Genomic DNA, 8,541 nt, shown 5'->3' with positions numbered 1-8,541 from the left:
TTTCCCTAAGAACCAAAGCTATAAACATTATGGAGCAGTAACTGGAAGTCTAGTCTCGAATACTCGTAACGACACAGCTGTCGATGTCAAAATTATATTTGTGAGAGCTGCAGGAGATAAACGTGAATCCAATGGGAAGCCTCGAAGAACAAGCAACGACAATGGTAGGCCCTACAAATTTATACATTTAATTTAACGTGATTCACAGTTTTTTTCTCTCCTTTTCCCTCCAGCGTGTTGTCAGCTTTTGCCACGCGCCTGCGTGTCGGGACGCATTGAGTCCCCAAAGCCGCCTTCGTCATCTTCCGGATAACGAGAAGCCTCCCATTCTGTTTACTACAGGAGTGCAGCCTTTCATATTGGCGGCAATAGCAACTTTTTCATCACCTGAAAACGTGGAAACTGGTGATTGGTTGTTGCTGACTTGTTTTTGATAATTACTTTAACCTTTTATATACTGTGGTTGATTTTTCACTTTTTCTTATTAGTTTGAAAAAATTCAATTTCCTCGTCAATTTTAATAACTTAGTAATATTTCATGTTCTTTATCTTGGTGTCAAAAGATAATCAATAAAAAATCTAGTATTATTTTATCTTTATATTTAATTTAATAATTTAAATGTCTCTTGTGATTCAAAATAACAAAAATATCATAATTTAACCATTGGCAATTATTTTTAAAATTAACCATTGCTCTATGGATGAATATTTATAATAATAATAATAAAAAAAACAATAATAACACTAAGTTCATGTTTATAGCATACTGAATAACAAATCTGCACTTTTTTAATCAAATAAAAAAGATCAAATTCAAGAATAGATTTCTCCAAAGTTTTTCATCATTTCAACCCAACAAAAACAATAAATTCTAGAGTTTTAGTTACACAAAATTCTCAACATTTCCTCACCATTTCAACCCAACAAAATTATAGATTCCAGAAAAGATCTCCAAGTTTTTTCACCATTTCAACCTAGCAAAACCAACAAACTTTCAGAGCTTTAGTTACATAATTTACACGAACAATTGACAAATTTGCAGAAACAATTCTTAAATTTTTCAACAATAATTCTTTATTATTTTCAAACACAATTCTTTAATATAACCAACAACAACCCAAAACACACATAGGCTATTAAAAAAACTTGTTTGAGTATGAACACAATGTTCATATAAGCCATATAGTTACAACAATAATATTTATCATGAAACTATCATGATAAGTAACAATATATGACCTTTTGTATCATATAATTATAAATAATACAAAATTATATTATAATTAAACACATCAAACCCTAAAATTACACAACATTTAAACATGAAAACCATCAAATTTATTAACCCTAATATATATAGTAAAGAAAATAGCTAAAACATATGTAAAACACTTAATATTGTGAGTTATCAAGTTAGAAAATATTTTTTAGGGTTTCTAGAACTTCGGTTTGAATCAATTAAAAATTATTTAATTTTTTTAAATCAAGTATAAACATATATTATTTTAACAATCGAACAACATTTAACTTAAAATAAATGCACAAACATGCCATTCAAAATCTCAATTTTAATAAACAACTTACATGCAATTTTTTCCCTATTCCCGACGAGAAGATTGAATAAACAAAAACCAACAAGAGTTTTCTAGGTCAATTTAAAGTCGCACGAGCAGATATTTCAATTAAAAAACGAATATTTAGCTTAAGATTTAGTGTTTGTATGCTGGGTTCAGAGAGAGGGAGAGAGGGAGGGAGAGAGGGAAAAACGTGGTGTTCGGCAAAATTATGCAAGTAGATATATTATATATGGAGGCATTTTTCATCACATTTGAAATGTCTTCTTAACCATGAAATACATACATACATACATACATACATACATTCACACACACACACACACACATATATATATATAATTTTTCAAATCATGAAAGGAAAGTGAAAAATAAATCAAAGTATAAAGTGTCCATGTAATTTATTTATTTTTATTCCTTATTAGTGACAGAAAAAAGGGACTTCTTTTAAGACGTTCTCTTTTGGGTGAATTTTTTTATTTTCTAAAGATACGTTTTTTTTTTGGTATTTTAATTTTTCTTGCCCCCTTCTTTTGTTTTCATTGCTCTCTGTGTTAACTGAGAGTATAATATTTCATGTATTCTATCGATAACTTTCACGTTCTCTTTGAGCAACGCGGCAATGAGTCGGAATTTTAGGTCAACGATTTACCTCTAGATTTCTCTTTTATCATTGTAATTGAACGAAGGATGGAAAAACTTTTTCTAATTAAAAAGACTAGTTGGTGGAGTACTGTTTAGCAATTGGAGATCAATGATTTAGTTAGATCTATTCAAGTCCTCCATCAAACAATCTTTCTAATCGAATCCCCCATTTCATTAAACGTTGGCCAAATCTCCAATTCAAACTAAACTTCGGACCATAATTTATCATATAGATGGTCCAAATTAAGTTATTCAAGCTGAAAACAACTCATTAACTTATCCTTTAATACAATGAATGAGCGAAAAACTAAGAATGTCCAAATTGCAGTCCGAGACTATACAATTAATTTAGTCAAAGAGAAGGCATTTGTCCATACACCTTCCACTATCACTCCCAAATCGACCAGCCTATCTCCAGCTCTGTCTGCCACTTGTATACATTACCCTACACTGTAACATCTCAAAATTTGGTTACAATCGGATCCAGAAGAGTACAAATTAAGAGCACAAGGCATCAAACTTTCGCCTATGGGTCTTGAAAAGATGAGCACGAATGTGATTGCTGCTTGTTGTACACTGCACCCGCCAGCATATGAGAAGAAAAGGAAAACAAAAGAGAAGGGAAGTACAGAAATGATACATGAATGAGAGAGCGAGCAACTATGTGTTTACCTGAAACAAAAGAGAAGGGAAGTACAGAAATGATGCATGAATGAGAGAGCGAGCAATAGACGTGAAACCTAAGTTTGTGAAGAAGGCACCAGCTATGTGTTTACCTGTTGTCTGTATCCGGACAGGTAACTCGCACATGGTTCCCCCTTCTCGCCTCTGTTGTTTGGCATCATTGGAGCCTGGACCCCCCTCCCGCCTACACACGCAGCCAGATCCAACATATCCAGGTCAAATGCGTCAAATGCTTTTCTTTTTTCTTTACAGTCAAGTTGGAGAGAGAGACCACCATGTTGTGTAATAGATCAGCAGCTCCCAAGAGCGGTTGTCAGGTCGCAACATTATTTGAGGTGACTCTGAGTTTGATGGTAGGTATGGTTATTTTTAAATTTTTAAATTTAAATATTTATTAAAATAATATTTTTAATATTTTTAATTTTTTTTTATTATATCCAAATAATTTGAAAACAATAAAAAATATATTAATTTTAAATTTTTTCAAAAATATTTTTAAAATATATAAAAACAAAATACCATTAATCATGCGGAAAATCATGCTTCTTCGTAAACTAATGCAGCTAGGATTTTATTTTTAAGTGATACCTCAATAAGAAGAGCTCCTTTTTAAATGGAATCTGATATTATATTGGCGTTGCAGCTTAAAATATATGTATATTCCCTTCATATGAATGGCTCCAGATTATCTGAAGGGTCGAGGTCAGCTTATCTTTTTAAAGTTATCATCTTCTTTTAAGTATTATATTTCTTCGTCGTCTAGGTCGACTTTTCTTCCTTTTCATCCTCCCTTTTGCTTTTGAAGGGTTGTCTACTTCATAAATTATTTTCCAAGGATCACAATTTGATTTGTGATCATTTTAGCGACTTCTAAAAAACAAGGAGAGGCAAAACACGTTTTCCTATTGTACTAGTTAGATAGGTGACTTGGGTATATTATGGATTTATTTTTTATAATTATAAAAAATATTATTATTATATAAATTCTAAGAAAATTAAGTCTCCTTTCAACGCTCATAAACTTTGGATCCAATGCTTGACCCATTAGACTTGAGATTTGAAAACAAATTCAAAAAAATTAAGTGTGATGCAGGACCTAGAAAGTGTAGGTCCTATATAAAGATTCATTAGTCTCAATTCATGTCATGGGTTTTAATAGCCCTCTATCCAAACGCACGACCCTAAAGAATAGGGCCCTGCACTATACCCATTACCTTGGACCTTCACGACAGGACCTAATACTCATGGGTCTGGTGAATGACACTTTAGATTTAGGTCCTGCCGCAAAACAATTTCTTCCTGCGTCTGGTGCAAGACCCATTAGATTAGGGTCCAGCTGCTCGACCCATTCTTAATGGGTTAGTTGAAAGGAACCTTTAAATTTGGATCAACCTGCTCAACCTATTAGTCAAGGCCCAAACCTTTTAGGTCCAGTAGCGAACCTATGGCTGCTGGATCTTGCCTTCGGACCCATTTCTCATGGGCACGCAAAGCCATGCCCATGGCCTGCAAACCAGCTTGCCTGTCTATACAACTAGGCAGGTAGGTTTGGCCTAGCATCAGGTTATGACAAACCCAACGCTAGGTGTCTAAAGCTTGGGACTTGAAGTCAAACGTGCTGGTCTGGCCCAAGCAACTTCGGTTGGTCGCTGACATGATTGAAAGATTGATATTTTATCCTAAATACAGGAGTGTCAAAGTAATAAATAACCTGACAAAATCGGGGTCGATCTATAAGGAGGTCAACAATATAAATTATAAATAATATATATAATTTAACAAAGAGTTAAAGAGATCTTTGAGATATGACATTAATATGAGGATTAAACAATGAAAAAAAAATTTGTCAAGGTTAGAGGATTCATTAATAGTATTAGAGATAAGTAAAGTATAAACTCTTTATAAATTATCAACATGATCATATTAATTATCTTATTTACTTAACACCATACTTATAAATTTTATTAGGTATTCATATTGCTAACTTATGTTGATAACAAATCAAGTTCCTCTCATAACAACAACATAAACCGAAAACTATAAAGGATCAAACATTTAATATACCAAGTTTTACAACACAAATCTAGATTAACCATTTAACAAGTTAGATATTAAGAATTGATAAGATAAAAATGATAAGACATGTTAATATCACGTTGTTTGGGATGTAAGCATTGAAGTCCATATTGAGTTTATATTATACTTATCCTAACACCATTAGTAAAACTTTTTTACCTTGACATAATAAATTTAACTAAACATTATAAAAAATAAAAACACAAATAAATAAAATAATAATATAACTATATAAGTATAGTAAAGGAAATAAAAAGTATGAATAAAAGATTAATGAAAACATAACATGGAATAAAACTTGAACATTACAAAATACAAAAAAAAAAGAGTAAGAGAAAGATCTTTATCTAAACAACTAAGATGCCTAAATGAATGACAAATACCTAAGATAAAATTCAAAACTATTAATTTGGTAATTGATTATTGATGTAAAGGACAACTATTGATTTAGTGGACTTGGTGAACAACAACACTCAAGTATTTTAACTGGATGAAATGGTAATGATGCAATTAGAATTTGGTAAAATATTCTTCATAAAAGTTGTTGAAAATCATCTCCTTCTTCCACCTATAAAATTTTAAAGTATTTGGATCGCTAAAACTCGAGATATGACTAAAATACTTAGTAGTGCTTTTTGTGGAAGTGGTGGATAGCTCTCAAGCTCTTATCTAGATGGAATATCATTACTACCGTCGTCTAGCAACAACGGAGGCTCTCTGTCATGCCTCCTAATAAGGGGTGTTGTGCATTGGGAAGATTTTTGAATTTAATCATAAAATTATGATTAATGTTTAAGAGTCGCCACCTAATATTATGGTCACTAGGAACCTATGGTCTGCGAGAGTCTGAATAAGGGATTAGTTATATAAGGGGAAGAAGCATCACCCCAAATGCACCCTACCTAAGGTAAGCTACATTATTGTTTAATTGTTTTTCTAGGTTGAGCTTTTATTCGTTGGTGTTTTCTAAGTTTCAAAGCAGATCTCTTTTCATGAAAGAGTTTCTATCTTATTAGGTTAAATCCTAACCGTTCTAAAGTCTAAATTTTAGTATCGCATTTCTACACTTTGTATCTTTAATACCTAAGAGTATACTTTATCGTGTAATTTTACACTTCATAAATATTAAAGTTTACATCTGGATCCTAAAAAGAAATAAAAAGGATTTTTGACATGTTAGCCAAATCCTAATGGATAATGATAAACTGGTTACGATATCCATTTTTGGATTTTTTTTAAACATGAAAAAGATGCTATTTTTGTTTTTTTAATGAAAAATATGCTTGGAAAAATTTTAGGATTTGGTCGTATGCAACAAAATATATTTTTTTTCTTTTTAAAAATGTTTTCAATTTTTTTTAATATTTTAGGAGAAAATCAGATATTTTAACACTGGATTTGCATTTTATAGTGTAAATATACAACCCGACATTATGAAAAATTAAAATTTTTTGTTTTTGTTTTTTTAAATCATAGTTTTTTAGGATTTTTGAAAATTCTTTTTGAAATTTTTTATTTTTTTAAATTAATTTTTTTATATAACATTATATATATATATATTATTTAATTAAAAAATATTTAAACATATGGGCTGGGCTGACCCAGATAACTGACCAAGCCCAGACCAAGAAGTAGATGGGCCGGACTCAACTCAATATATTTTATTTTTTAAAAAAAATTAGGGATGGGCTGGGCCGGGTGAGGTCGAGCCTGAAGCATTTTAGTCACTGACGGCCTAATGACTAAGTTGTATGAAAAAGTGCAATGTGAATTAGAATTCGCATTGCATGGCTCTCATGCAGCAGTAGCAAAGAGAAAGAAGAGGAGGAAGAGAGGAGGGAGGCTTACCTAGCGTCGAGGGTGTTGGTCGCGTGACTGGCAGTGCGCGTTGTGGCTGGAGGCGATAAGGGTGGTGGCTTGTTTTAGTCGCCGCTGGAAGAAAAGAAAGAAATGGAGGCCTGCGAAGGAGAAGAGAAATTCATGGTTGGAGTTGTTGGAGTGGCGTAGGAGAGAGATGCTACCCTGGCTACTTTCAAAAAGAAAGAGAGCTTCACGGCAAGGTGGTGGACGCTGCTTCTGCTACTGCCGTAACCGCTGGGATCACGGTGGCAAAGAACAAGATTTTTACAGAGGAGAGAGAGAGAAATGTTGCAAACACCACATGAGATGTTTTGGAGGCCACTTGAGGTGGATGTGACATCCCAAAGAAAGGAAACAGTGATGGTGGTGGCTGAAAGCCACGGTAGAGAGAGAAAGAAGAAAAAAAGGTTGTTGCAGGAAAATTTGGCAGAGGAGGCTGGTTTTTTCCCAACTTTGGGTTGATTTGCTTCTCCCCCGGCCATGGAATTCTCATCTATTTATAGACGATGGAAGAGGGCAATCTTGTTTATATTAAAGAACAAATTATAGCCCTTGATTCGATTGGAAAACATCCCAACCGTTGGCTCAAAGTATGCATATTGCACTGTCAAATTGTAGGTGCAGGCAGCCTGAGGTGGCCTCTTTGGAGTGATGACACATTCGTTTATGTGCCAGTAAACCAGTGACGACCATACACAGACGTAAAGGGATGTTTGGTGATCAGTTTAGTGCATGGTTTGGCAAATTTAGTGGACGTTAAGTGCATGAAATGCACCTACAGAGGAGGTGACTAGACCAATTTTTCCAGAAAAATAAAAATGATAATGAATAGTAACCAGAGACGAGTCGTCTGGCTCCCCATTTTTTTAACTCAAAACGGCACCGTTTTAGGTTTTAAATAGGGATTTCTTCAAAGTTTAAAACAGTCCTCTAACTTTCACTTTTATGCAATTGTACACCTATTTGACCTAGAGTTTTGATTTAATGTAATTACACTCTGGCCGAATTTCAATTGGAACCCTGGATTATCTCGTCTTTTGCATATTAGTCCCTAGTCTCGGATTTTTATTTAACCTCTAATTGACTGTTAAATTTTTAATTTTTTCAATTTAGTCCCTGATTTTTGTCAGTTAGGCCCCTATAGTCCGACACCTTTTACAAGTTGGTCCCTGGCTGTGAATTTTTTTACCCAAAAACTTTAATTTTCTTGCAATTTGACCCCTAATTTCAATCAAATAACTTGGTAAAAATTAAATTTGGTCTAAATTCCAATATTCTCAATTAAGCCTAAATTAGACCCCAAATTTAATTTTCACCAATTAAACTCCAAATAAAATAAATTTAACCCATTTAAAGTATAATTAAGTCCTTGCACTTAATTAAATCCTTCAATTGGATCCAAACTAATTCTTAAACATAATTAAAATTTAATTAGATCCATGATTAAATCAAATTAGCCTATTGAAAATTTAAGTATATAAAGAAGACTGAATTTTTATGCAAATTTATCCAATAATCATTTCATTTGACATTAAATTTGTATTTTTTCTTTATTTTTGGGCATAATGGGGGACAATTATCCTTGAATCTCCTCTAAAAATTACAATTTGATATCCCGACCTGCTTTCTCCACGTTGCTATTTTTTATTTTATTTTTTTATTTTTATTTTGAAAATAAATAAATTTTTGGGGGAACAACCCA

General features: G+C 32.7%; 1 long non-coding RNA gene across 1 annotated transcript; it reads right to left on the bottom strand.

Moving 5' to 3' along the window:
* Nucleotides 1–823: 823 nt before the first annotated feature.
* LOC105128282 (uncharacterized) lies at nucleotides 824–1,712 on the bottom strand. The gene is made up of 2 exons (XR_842826.1): nucleotides 1,585–1,712; nucleotides 824–974 (listed from the first exon to the last, which is right to left on the bottom strand). It is a non-coding gene; the product is annotated as an uncharacterized LOC105128282 (long non-coding RNA).
* Nucleotides 1,713–8,541: the final 6,829 nt, after the last annotated feature.

The sequence above is a fragment of the Populus euphratica genome, unplaced genomic scaffold, assembly GCF_000495115.2.
Source record: "Populus euphratica unplaced genomic scaffold, PopEup_1.0 scaffold49.1, whole genome shotgun sequence".
In the NCBI taxonomy this organism is placed as follows: domain Eukaryota; kingdom Viridiplantae; phylum Streptophyta; class Magnoliopsida; order Malpighiales; family Salicaceae; genus Populus; species Populus euphratica.
This window is presented reverse-complemented; position numbering and strand designations above follow the sequence as displayed.